We start from the raw sequence: 14454 nt of genomic DNA, 5'->3' as shown, positions 1-14454 counted from the left end.
CTCAAGTCGGAGTCGGACTACACACGCATTAGTTGTCACGTTATTTAGCTAGGACAAGTTATACTTAAAATGCAATTCTCTGCGTGCAGCAAATGATAATTAATGGTAAATTTGTTTCATCAATTTCCATTAATTTTGTCAAATGGCCAGTATATGCAGTCCTCTGTCCCGTAGCAGAGTTAATTAACGAAATATATAAGTATTTCCATCTCTTTTCCAGACATACATTTCGAAGACCGAATAATAAATGTCTCTCTAGGCAGCTGTATCTTACTCAGAGCAGGTGTTCCTATCGAGGCGTCGCTGTCCTGAAAGACATCGATACAGGTCTATTGTAATTCTAAATACGCATTTAAGTGTTGCATGACTTTTTGCAAGTACCTAAGTTTGACGGCAATAAACACTTCTATATAATAAACTCAAGAGCCACTCAACTGGTTATGTCCATGAATTGCACTAAAAACAATAGCAAACATTTAGTTCATACTAATGCATTCAGCATATATTCGAGGGCTGTTCGTCAGCATATGTGTAGATTTCGAATACCGTCGAAGCATGTATTCAAAGATACTATTTTTATGTGACGAATTAGCACCTTGAAGCATATAACGAAATTCGAAAATGAGAAGTCAAAGTTTCTAAACAGACAGAAGCATGTGCTTAGACTGGTTATAATTGAGCCGCACCATGAGAAAACCATCATAGTGCATTTGCGACCAACATGGATACCGACCAGCCTGCACATCCGCACAGTCCCGTCAGGATCCATACTGTTTGCTAACGGTTTCTCAAATTGCAATTGGATATCAAAGCGAACAGTATGGACTCTGACGAGACTGCGCGGATGTGGTGGCTGGTCAGGATCTGACAACGAGAAAGGGTAAACTGACATTTAGTAAACTAATATTATGAAATAAGTACGGAAATTCGTATTTTATCATGTGATTGTCTGTGATTAGTAACAGAAAAATCTACAAAACGACAATCTGATGTTCATAGGTGAAAACATTATTTACAGTTTACGGCAAACGGAACCATGTCAACAAAATACATTGCTGTAGTTAAAGACATAGAATTAAGTTTATCCATTTGATCGTACTACGTTGTGATACCGGTGACCGTCCGTTAGCAATTTCGTGCCCGCCCTGTACCCTTGAAGGAATTCGAAGACACTTGACATAAATGTTCACCACATAAAGACAACGGAGTGCCTTTTTGGATGGCTCTTTTCAAGGTCAAGTTCAAAGGTCATACCTTCGGGCGTATATTGCTCCGCATTGCGGTGCTCTTGTTTTCTCTGCTACGTGTATCACTTTGTTTTGCTTGTATAAAAGAAAATTGTGTGAAGTGTTTTATCTGAAAATCACTGTTTCATGATAATTTAATTTTATCAAAAACGTTCATTGCTTGCGTAATAAGTAATACATCAAGTAATCTTGATATCATTGTTGGTAAAGCGGACAAATTCTGCCTAGCCAAATTCCATTTTGGTAAAGTAATCTATAGTAGTTTAGATAATGCGTCTTGCGTGATGAATTGGATGAAAAATTGGCAGAAAAACACGGAGTTGTTATAAAAGTTTTGCATGTTTATGCAATATTTCTATCTAATCATAATGGTTTTGTAGACGCCGTCGCTGCAGCAACTTCATTTGTTTTAGTTGGAATTGATACAGAATCTTCTAAAGTGTTATTAGAAATAATATTATAAAATCGTGTCGCAATTACCTGGCAGATAAAAGTTTCAAAATAAGTGCAGGTTGAAGTCCTTTGCGTGTGCTTTAAACATACAAAGTAACGATTTATTTCAGACCTTAGTAAAATTATATAAACCGCGATTAATGAATATTATAAACAAAATTCTGAAATGACAAAATCGTAAACTAAAGGCTGTTATTAGGATAGTTAACGTTCGAACAACATTCAACTTTATGAGAAATGTCCTGTAAACAGCAAATATCTTTTGTGATAATATGAAGTACAACTGTATGTCAACTGAATATCTCGACTTCTAAAATGTCACATCCTCGTGGCAAACGTATTTCACCGGAACTCGAATGTAATAGCTGCCTTTATCTTCGTCGAATGTAATGCATTTGGATAATAAATATTTAAGTACCAAACAGGAGGATGTACTTTATAGCATAAATGCATGACATATGCTATAATCTAAGAAGTAATACAAAAACTCTACGTATAAAAGGCATTTCTAGGATGAATCTCTATTACAAAACTTCCTAAGCTGTATTTTGTTATTATGATAACTAAATTCTGAAAAAAAAAGAACTTCAAATTAGTTTTTCCTTATTTTTAGATAGTATTCATTTCCTCACGGTTTTAATATTACTGTAATTGCCCGTCTGTTGGAAAAAAATCATTGTTTCTTTTATCATGAACCAATTGTACAGTTACATAATAAGCCTGTGCTTGTTTTCTTAGATTCTCGAACTGTGCATTGCCAAAGTTCAACAACTCACGCACAAATATATCGACACAGTCATTACACAACTGAAAGTACAGAAATCAATATGTTAAATATGGGGAATTGTTACCAAAATCAATGTGTTATGAAACTATTGTGTTATGGGGAATTTTCACAGAAACTAATATGTTATGCGGAATTGTTTCAAAGCTGTAAACTATAAGAAACGAGATTTGAAAATAATTATGTTAATCTTCAGTCATTCTTTTACCATGGCTTCTTCTGTGAACAATTGTATTATACAACACATACGTCAAGGGGAATGTTTAATCTAAGAGGCTTTGAATTAACACAGGCGTAATAATTCAACACATGAGTAACAAATCAACACAAATGTTTAATATAAAAGTTAATGCTATGTCAATAATACAGACGCTATTAGAGTAGAAGATTTTACATCTAGATGTTCATTATTTTGCTTTCAGGCTTTTAATGTATGCTATAAGTGTCAATAAGCAAAGAGAATATTGCAGAAAATAAAATCAGGCTTTAATGATTTATTTAGTCACTTAAGAACTAACCAATAGCCATGCAAGAAGTAAATTCTAATTAAGTTTGTTTATTGTGTAATCTGTCTATCAAATCGATTTGAAACGCGAGTCAGAGTGATTACAAGCACGCACAAACTCATTATCTAGGTAATACATTAATACAAAATGAAATAAAGAAAGGTTTCAGGAGCGTGCAATTCTTAATGTTGCTTGTTCTTCACCTTTAAGGTGTACAGGTCTATTGCAGTATCAATAAAGAAAAAAAAACCAGTGTAAAGTGGGCTATGTACGTTACTTAAACGAATATAGTTAAGAGCATAACGAAATAAAAGGAAGTATTTTTATTGCTGTATGTAGTGGTTTAATGTTACATGTACATGGTATACTTCATCATGTTCATTACTTGAATCTTAAATGAAAAAAAAAAAAACAATAAATATAATACCTCTATTTTGTCAATTTGTCCAACGTTTATAAAACGCAGTAAAAATATAGTTAAGAAGGCAAAATATTATGTCATTATATGGAAACAACAAAAATCTTCTTCCTAGACGAAAATGATTTTATTTACACTTGAAAACATTCAGCTGTAACTTTGTTCTGACAGTTGTGTTTAAACTCTAGCGCAATAGTTTCCACCCTGATCTTTTCAATTGTATGCAGCAAATTTAACTTATTTAGGGAAGTCTAAAATCACCTTTAATTGTATTACTATTTCCAGAAGAAGCTCAATTGACGTATTTCAATATTTCATAGTGAAAATACAATAATTATTGTAGCATTAAAGTGTTACTTTCTTGCAACTTAAATGTCAAAGGAACATTCTTGGATCTGTTGTAACAAATGGCAAGTCAATGAATGCAGACAGATTGACAGTGATTAAATAAATTATTATAACTGTTTTAATTAACATAGGATGTGAATACAACATGTGTATATTGTAGAAAAAAATAAAAGAAAACGCAATGACAAAATGTGTCCATAATACTTTGCCATTGTAAAAACATTCTATATTGCGATGAAAGGAATAACACAATTTTCTTTCAACCTTTCTTTCAGTGAGAATATATTCCCTACTGTTCCGAATGAAGAAAATACAGACAAATGACTTTTGAAGCAACATTTCAACTAAATGTACAAGTATGGCTTTTCATATTTTATTTTTTTCCATTAGATTTACTTCTTTTATGCTTATTACATAAACTACATTGAAATTTCACCCCGGTTAGTCACATGAAGTGTGAACAATTACTGTAGTGAAAGAAGACTGAAGTACCAATGTCGCTCTTTTCTATGTCGATTGTTTTGAAGAAGGTGATATAGCAAAACAACAGTATCAGGACTTGAGTTCATGAAATGTTTTACTGGATTAAACAAGTACGTCATTCCCAAAAGACTTTCATAGAGGGTACGTTTAGAAATTGCTGACCATTGTTTGATTTCCATTTATAACAAATTTTGACAAATAAAATTAGTTTTTTTATCAATTGAAGTGAAGTTGTGTATCACTGCATCAGTGAATCTATACAGCTTACAAATATTGTCTGTCCTCATGTCGATATACGTCCGCTTAGCTCAGTAGAGAAAGCGGTGAGACTATATGGCTATACTTTTGCTTTCTGAAAGTAGTCAAGTAGGATCTAGCCTCAGTAGTCATTAATATTCTCTGCTTGACATCACGGACAGATATTTACGTAACTGAGTAGTTAATGTCTCTTCTTAAAGGTGGCCCTTCATTGTTGCATGTTCGAAATCTCGCTTTGGGTGTATATTGTAGAAAAATAAAAGAATGACAAAATGTGTCCATAATACTTTGCCATTGTAAAAAAAAACATTCTATATTGCTATGAAAGGAATAACACAATTTTCTTTCAACCTTTCTTTGGGTTGAAATTCTTTCTTCGGAGAAGAAATACAGCTGACATTCAGAAGGTCTGTGGTGCCAGCCCGTGCTTACAATAATGCACAACGATGTACTAAGCTGAAAAGTCACAATAAGACCTAAACTTGTAATCTTGTGACATGTGATCCTGCAAAATGACAAGTATGAAAAGGATATAATAATTATTTTTATTTTGCAATACAATATTGTATATATTGTTAAAATACTACATATATATGAGTATTTAGCTTATCATATATAAGTTTTACCAACATCATGAAAATGTAAGATTTTTTACTAGTGAATGGGATAGAAAATGTGAGTTTGTCGACTTCTAATATGTTTGTTTGCAAAATTTCGTATTATTAACTGTTCCATGAAATAAAATATGACAATGTTCACAATTAAAGTTTCTTCATTTTTAAGTAATTAGATTAGACGTAATAATTGGATTGGACAGAATGCCCAAATTGTACTGTTACTATGAGGTAGTGTTCTTGTCTGACGAAAATTTGACAAAGATATTTTATTTTGACCAGTTAACTCTTTTCAATTTTAGAAACTTTTATCACCATCTTATATTACATACACACAGACTAACCTTTGATAAAGTATATTCATAGTCACACGCTCAAATCTTAAATGAAAGCAAGTGTTAAAAGAAATTGAATCAAGATTTGACAAAATAAGCTAACCAACAATGCTTTCGATAAAGTTTCTTGCCCTGTTATTTAGATTAGACAAATTGTCAAATAAACCTCGTTCTTATAAAACGGCTTATATCTTAATGCATATTTCTTTCAGTTATATAGAAAGCATCACGAAAGCGGTCATTTTATCTGTTTTAATTTTGTCTAAATGCTAGCCATATGCAAAAGTCATAAGCAAAATTGTTAAAATGCTGCATATGTATAGTATTTTTTTTTTTAGCTTAACATTTCAACCAGGTGCAATTCAACTTGGTAAAACTTTTTATAACGCATATTATTTCATTCGCATTGTAAGAAGTTTAACCCAGTTGAATTGGACCTATCGTGAATAACTCCAATGTTGCCAGAATCAATAAATTTGACACATGTTTTAATCTTGCAATTTAGTTACTATTCAACTTCGCATAACCGGTACTGCAATTTCAGGAACGTCTTTATATACATACTCACGCGCAATTGTTAAAATGTGTCATTGAATAGTTCAGATTACAAGAATCAATGCGAAATGAAATCTTTGGGGAAATCTCGGTTTTCGCAAGGGTAGTACTGCATGAATTTAATTGTGCAAGAAAACGATATCTCATAATGTGTTCAAAATAATGACTAAAGTTAGATGAAAATCGTTAAAAATATAAACTAATATCTCTTTAAACTATATTAAGAGCAATAGAGTGAAATTTTACTTAAAGAATCCACCACACGTTTAATAACTTCACACAATCAGTCCCAGTGCGATTAAAATTTACTGTTGTACATTATTTAAGACTGGCATGCTTTCATTCTGCACTGTATTTCAGTTAGCACAAAGTTTATGTTTATTGAAGGGCAATCGGGTGTTGATGATATTTTGTACTAGTAACTAGCTATAGTAAATGATTCTGACACAGTTTTCGTGCGTATTTAATTGCAACTGACGCAGTAGTAAACAAAAGTTGTTTCTCCTGTTGCTTTGCCTTCTGCAAATACGTTTACGGTTGTTTTTCTATATTTTGCACAAGTATTTGAGTCGCGCCATGAGAAAACCAGCATAGTGGCTTTGCGACCAGCATGGATCCAGGCCAGCCTGCGCATCCGTGCAGTCTGGTCAGGATCCATGCTGTTCGCTAACAGTTTCTCCAATTCCAATAGGCTTTAAAGGCGAACAACATGGAGTCTGACCAGACTGGATCCATGCTGGTCGCAAACCCACTATGTTGGTTTTCTCATGGCGCGGCTCATTTATGTATTTTAGATATCGTTCCGTTTTCTCTTTTTGCCAAAATATGTTAACTATATCTTCGCAACGATGTGAGTAATATACCAATACTCCTGATGTTTTCGTGAGATTACCTTACAAGTGAAATTCATACACCATAAAACAGCTCTTACAGAAGTCGAGTTGTACTCATAGTGAATTCATGCTATAGTCCATTGTCTTGCAGCATCATGTAACTATTTTATTCATCTGGTTTTTATTCCTATAATAGCATTCTCAGCATCTAAAAATCGCATAAAGACATTTTACGTTATGTTGTTCTCATGAACTTTCATTTTGGAAGATACCTCAGCCTTGAGGTGTAATTCTTTCATATTAAAGTTAGTTAATTAAGTAATATATAAGATTTCTATCTCTTTCCTAGACGTATATCTCTATGGCCGAATAATAAACGTCTATTAAGATAACTATAAATCACGCAGGTCAGTGTTACTGTTAGGATGAATCCTTTCCGAATGCTTAATCAGCAATTATTTTTATATCTTGCGAATATTCAGGAGTTTGTCGCTGAATCTCTAGAAGGCTCAGGATAGTTCCCCTCCGAGGGAAGGAGCAGATATTTCCCGGAATAAGTAAATTTAATTTGGATTTAATTAACAATCACAAAGCTGTTTTCAAAGGATATATTGTTTTGAAATTAAGACGCGATATGAAGATTTTCGTTTGTCCGATTCTTTGTGAAAATGATTATACATATACCAATTCAATTTCCATCAAATCATTTTGTAGAATATTCCACAATACTATTTTCTTATTCAAGTACTTTCTTGCAAGAACAGTTTTAAAATAATATATTATAGCAAACGCTCAGGATGTTTGTGCTATCTAAATTGTAACTGTTTCAGCAGACTTTAGTGTACGCATTTAAGAGTTCTTGACTAGATATGGTGTAAGGAGAGAAATAATATTATTGAAATTTCCTAAACGTTCATTAAAGACACATCGAACAGTTTACTATATGTATATAGGCAAACATTTCCCTACGGACAGAATTTCTTTAAACTGTGTGTACTGACTGAGAATCAAGTTTAAAACGGAAATATGTATTAAAAATCATACGTACCGGTGCTTGATCTTGAATTGTCTGCCCTTGAAAATAATTTTTTCAGTAATTTCCGACTTTCAAGGGCAGACAATTCATGACCAAGGTTGGGTACCTATGATTTTGCTTTATTTTATATTTCTGTTTTTGATTTGATTCTCGTCAGTAAACACAGTTTAAAAAAGAATTTCTGTCCGAAAGAAAATTTTGCCCCATGTCAATATAGACACTGTGGCAATTGTCCTTGACTATGAACATGACAAAACGATACCTCAAAGTCCTGGTCTTTCCCATGTACCGAATTTCTTTAAACTTTATATACTGAATGCAAATGATGACTAAAACAGAAATATAAATTAAAATGCGCCGTTTCCTTGCCTTAATCTTGAATTATCTGCCCTTGAAAAATATTTCCGTTTTAAACTTGATTCTCAGTACACAAGGTTTAAAGAAATTCTGCCCGTAGGAAAATTTTTAGCCTATATACATATAGGAAACTGTCAGATGTGCCTTTTAATGACAAATGTTTTTGAAATACTGTAAATAACAATTATGCAGACAGACACAGTTTTATACGTCTACACCATAACGCTTATCAAGACAGATCGTAAACCCAGCATAAAAGAATTAACATGATATTTCGTGTCTCTTTTAATTATGTATTAGATATCTGGAAGCAGAATTGAAATTACATTGCATTGGTTCCTCCGGCAAGGACATTTCTATATATAAAATCAACCAAAATTTACTCAAATTAAGATGTGTCTGCATTGCCTGTGATGAAGCTTACTTAGAGCTGTTGCTTTTTGTTCGTTTCATTTCGAACTGATACTTTCTCGTTGTCATTACGCTAATTTTGGACATAATTTATGTAACGTGAATGTAAGCAAAACTAAACATTAATTTACACAAAAATGGTTAAAAAGTGACAATAAAACAGATTTTCTTGGAATATATGCTTGATAGTTACTGCTAAAATCATGTTCATTGTAAGGAGGACCAACACTAGGAAACGAAGACGTAAGTTATTGCAATACAGTTGACCATTCTGAATACCAGTTTTCACAAAAAACACTGAATCTACACTCTATTCTAGGCTTGAACCAAGCGTGTATTCAGAGAAAAAATAATAGGTTAACATGGCGTGAAGGGTGTTGCATATTTCATTACCTCTCATAAACAAACCCTGTCAAATTGAGTCTGATATTGTTTTACTTTGTTGGTAACTATGCTTCCAAAGGCTCTTCTTTCAGTTTTTATTTCCATCTATTCGGGACATTTCGTAATTATCAATTTGTTCCAATTAGTCAGCTTGATTGAAATGCCAAATGTTTTCACGTCAACAAAAATAAGATGATTAATTGTTTGAATGTCGTTTCGTTTGATCAAATGTCAGCACTTCCGGCGGGAAATGATTATAGGTTGATTTTGTCTGAAGGTAGTAGACGGATGTATATACGTTACTAGATAATTTCTTTGAAAAATGATAAACTCATGTTGAATATATTTGTTAAAGCCTATATCTAGCAACGTTTTATTTCAACTCTTTTTTGGTTTAAATGTGTAGTATTTATAAAAGAAATACGAAATTCATATGAAAATAATTAGAGCGTGCATACTGAATAACTTAAAGGGGTTTATTTTAGTGGTTTTGGCGAAATGAATGTATTTAACGTTTTATTAGAAAAAAATAACGACACTACTACAGTTATTATTGATAGAAAGATTTCAGCAACAACTTTGCAGTTTTTTAGTTTTGTCGTCTTTTTGTCGTTCTGTCAACATCGTGCGTTTTGTAACAACGAAATAACGATGGCAATTTTCCGGTTAAATCTTACAGACGATAGAATTAAAAACTATTGACTTATTTGTCGTTATATGTAAATTTCCTTTATTAAATCTGGCCAATGCAAAAAATAAACAAAACGCATAATTGTTTGGAACCAATATGCTGTCCCTAATTTATTTTGAATTGCATCAATGCAGTCTTTAATAATTGACCAATCAAATAATCTTTATACTATCATTGAACAAAGATACATGAACATTTGAAGATCATTTATCTTGTTTTATCGATCTTTAACTTGATTATCTACATGGCTTTAGATAAACTTTCTTGATGACAAAGAATAAGATGAAAATTCAGTTCTTATAAAAGTCTTTGATCATTGATTTCAACTCATTTAGATTTGAAGATTGAATACTGCTTAAGCCGGTGCTAGGGGGCGTGGGCAGTGTTGCAGTTTCCATTTCTGCTCATGAACAGACTCAATCAAATCGTGTCTGCAATTTTCCCTGTTTGCCTTGTTCTCGGTGTTTCCGAGGGACCTACTTTTCAGATTTTATTTACATCGGAATGCACTATTTCATCAGCTCTAAAAATATCGCCACTGGATCGGTCACCTTTATCTGGTTTGGTATGTTCTACATGCCAAAGAAAACAACAGTAACCGTGCTGAATTAATAAGTATTTAGCAAGAGATTAGGGTATTAAAAGCAATACATATTGTTTTGCATAGATGTTTCCAGCAATCGACTATAACGTCATATTGTAGTGAGCCAAAATCAATTTAATAAATTACATGTCTGCATCTTGCATGTCGGAATCCAATGCTTTAAGGCTGAGATTTGCAATTTCAGGACCGCCTTAGTATAAATACTCACGTGCAGACGTTAAAAATGTTATTAAATTGGTCAGATTACAGGACTCAGTGCGAACACAAACCTTCGGGGAAATCTTGATATTCACTGCGCTAGACGTTCAAGTATTGAATGGTGCAAAAAAATAATAACCTATAACATGTTCACAAAATTCTTTATGTTAGATGAAAATGATATCTCCTTACAGAATATTTAGAGTAATAAAATGAAGATTTCCTTATCAAGTCAACACATGCTAATAATTTTACACAATTAAGATAGTCCCATGGTGGGTTGAATGATCAGTTTTACATTGGGATGGTGATAAATGTACTTCTATGTTTTCATTTTGTGCCGCTGTAAATGTCAGTGAGAGAAGATATTGTTGAAGATCAATCATGTTTTAATTATTCATTTCATTCTTTGAGAAAGAGACAATAGTCGTGAAGAGATTCATAATTTATTACCGTTTATTCTGAATTCAGTGTTTTGCAAACGTGGTAAATGTAACGTGATATGCTTGAAGCCTTTCAACGTTTATTATATAACATCTGAAAACTTCTGGAGATCAAAATGACAAAACCATGTTTTTGTTTTATAAAGTGTTATATTTAAAATAGAAAAAGTGGAAAACCACAGATCGCTCAACACGACAGAAGCGAAAATGTTGCAGGCTCGGTTTGAGTGAGACTGTTCATGGACGATAGTGGAAATGCAAGGTACCGCCCACGCCCTCTAGCGCGGGGTTGAGCAGAACTCAACATTTACACATGTTATATGTACCAGAATATAAATAAGAGATATCCCCAGATGTATTCATATTGCGTTGCACATGGAGCCTTCAATGATGGACTGAGTGCAATTCCATGAAATGCATTTAATGAAACATTGCAGGAATGTACATGGGGCAGCTAACGAGATCTCATTGAGATGTTGTAAGTATGGCTATGATGGATCAGACGAATAAACCCTCTTCAGTTGTTATTTTAAAATCGATTTAATTACATAGTTCTCGCTTTTGAACACATATGTGTGTAAACTGTTTTGTCACAAAAAAAGAATTGATTTAAAGAAGTTGTATTTGGAAAATATGATACACATATAAATATGCAGCAGTAAATACGGGAGAGTAAATTTTGAGATTTACAGACCGGGTAGTCCAACTCTAAGGACGTACAGGAGATGTTATGGTTTTTTTGGTGGTCTTTGTCCTCAACGTCCTACTGTTTTCATATTTACGTTAGGAACGATGCAAAATTAAACCATGTTGGGTAAAAGCATGCAACTACATAGCTTATACTATTTCAATATTTGTTGGCCTGTCACTGGCATATTTTATTGCAATCGAAGAACGTAGTTACTCTTTGTTTCGCTACATTCATGTTTTTGATATCAAGATATATCAAAAAGTGACTTCTTTTCAATTGCAGTAATAACACATGGTCACCATATACTGTCAAATTCAGGAACACGGATGTTTAAGCGTTAAACGTACAACTATTTGTGTATATATGAAGAAAATGTCATCTTGATACAAAATTTAATCATTATAATTTCCCGCTTACTAGCTATTTAGTTGATTTACTCGTACATAAATTTCAATCATATGGCGACATATGAGCCTTTATTATGGAGGAAGAACCAAGGTGCCACTTCGGACAATAACAGGTATCGCACAAGAACCACCAACCTTCGGCTTGCTGTATAGCGTCATAACATGAAGGAATCCTATAAGGAAGCCAGGTTCCGAATGCACACAGATGTGGAATATAATGCTTCATAAACAGTGATATTGACCAATCGGTAGTACACAATTTTGCGCGGGAAAACGTCGAAAGTTCTGTATACATGTCAGATATTTTAGATATTCAACATACTTTCTGTTAGAGGAATTTTATTAGATCAATACCTAGTAGGTTAGATAACACCAGTAAATCCCAAACAGCTGTATACGAACTTGCATTTGATGTGTACAAACCTGTTAAACATCAATTATCCTCTGCTTTATTTTTCGAGTTACAACATGTTTTGACTGATAAAATCTGTTTCCATTAATCTGAGATGGAGTTGAAGATCATTTAAATGATCCACACAAATTGCAAATTATTTAGAATATACATTGTCTCAAACTCTTCCAATCGTAAAGATGCCAATGTTTTAATCGAAATGGTGGCCAAATATTTTAGAATAACTAGGTATTTGATGAAGGAAACCCTCTGAATTTTTTCGTTTGTTATGTTTGTATACGGTATATGTTAGGTATGTACTGTCTTGGTAATTACCTAACAACACTGTAGCCGGATGTTTACAAACCTTTTCTAAAGTGTCATAGCGAAACTAAGACAAAGCATAACTGATGTTGAATTTTGGTCGGAAGCAGTGAACAACACAAACCCTAAAAAATAATTGGATTGCTTATTATTTTAAACTTTCTCAATTTGACCGTAAGTGCTTATGGATGTAGATAATATATTATAAATAATGAAGAATACATACTAAGCAATAAATCAGTACAGCTTAAAGGAATATCCTTTTGAAGCATATAACTATAAGCAGACATGGTTTGATTGATGCATTAAAATATTTAAGCGTACGGATCTATAAATTCATAAGAGGTAACGAAATTAGCAACACCCTTAGGTCCCCTAACACCAGCTTTAGCGGGAATCTGATATTCAGTCCATTTAAATGTGTTCCATGGTTCCAAGGGCTCGTAGCAATAAAGAACTTAAGTTTATTGTATAAGGAAGAAGTTAAATCAAAGTTGTTTTTTTCTGAATAAAGCATGAAGTTAGAGTGTTCAATGTATTTTACCTGTTACGTGATCATTCTCATTTGTATACTTGATCAATAAAAATTTGGTCTCTGTAAACTTGTTAAAGGATATTTCTAAATATTCCAGACAGAAAACAAAAAACAGGGAAAAAAAGAAAATTATAAATGCTGAAGACAAGTCTAGGCCTTTTACCAAGAAATATATTGTTATTTTCTGCACTATCGCTATTCCTGTTTATGAATGGATATATATATACGCTAATTGAAACAAATGCGAACATGTTAATGGTTTTAGTTCTGCAAAGATTTTGTTTCCATATGTAAGGCATGATCTCTCGATTATTTAACAGAAAAAATGAACACTATACAAATATAACTGATATTACACAAAGGTAGATCACCCTTCATGTCAATACGCACTGTAATTTACAGGTCATTCTATAATTTAGCTTTGATGGAAATAGGGTTGAGCCTGATAATTGCATAATGAATTCATGCTTTAGTGGTTTGTCTTAAAGCAGCATTGTAATTATTCTAGAGATCTAGTCTAACATACTTGTAATAAAATAGAATTCTAAGCTATAACATCTCATCATATAATATTTAGGGTAAGCTGTTCCCATAAATTTCATTTGTTGACACATGGTTTGATTGTGACGTCAACCATTTTTAGTAGGAAGTATATAAAGATACCTATCTCTTTCCTAGAAACATACGTCTATGTACGAATAATAACGGTTTCCGTATATAACCATAACTCACTCCGTGACACATGTAACTATCAAGATGGATGACTTCCATAGCACATGATGAATCTTATACTAGCATATATCTTTGCACGATACGAATATTGTAGGAAAGGAATGGCAAGGCGACTGATGTAATAGCTGAGGTTTGAACATTGCCTCACAACACGCCGTTTCCTTGAACAGCGCGCTTGTTCTAGTACGACAACCTATTACAAAATTGCAAAATCATATTTTATCAAAATTCTCCCTTTCAGGCATAATAAAATAAAAGTTAGTTTTTCTCATTCAGTTTAACTCCAGGTTGGGTGTCTCTGTTATTTTACGTCTTTGTCATAAAATCAATGTTTCTTTTATGCCTGCGCTTACCTTATAATTTTAAAACAATTCAATGGTTGTTGACCGCAATTCTCAAATTCTGCAGCTCTTAAC

At 32.9% G+C, this 14454-nt stretch overlaps 1 protein-coding gene across 4 annotated transcripts in view; it reads left to right on the top strand.

Annotated features, from left to right (window-relative positions):
- The window catches only part of LOC123563077 (neuronal acetylcholine receptor subunit alpha-10-like), a 242721-nt gene that overhangs the window by 103363 nt on the left and 124904 nt on the right, over positions 1 to 14454 (top strand). For 3 of the 4 annotated variants that reach the window (XM_053528331.1, XM_053528336.1, XM_045355655.2), the window contains exon 3: positions 4032 to 4112. The exons of the other annotated variant lie outside the window; for it this stretch is intronic. The gene's annotated coding sequence lies outside the window, so the exon portion shown is untranslated. The remainder of the gene's footprint in view (positions 1 to 4031; positions 4113 to 14454) is intronic. 4 annotated transcript variants of the gene reach the window in all.

The sequence above is a fragment of the Mercenaria mercenaria genome, chromosome 2 (genome assembly GCF_021730395.1).
Source record: "Mercenaria mercenaria strain notata chromosome 2, MADL_Memer_1, whole genome shotgun sequence".
In the NCBI taxonomy this organism is placed as follows: Eukaryota; Metazoa; Mollusca; class Bivalvia; order Venerida; family Veneridae; genus Mercenaria; species Mercenaria mercenaria.
This window is presented reverse-complemented; position numbering and strand designations above follow the sequence as displayed.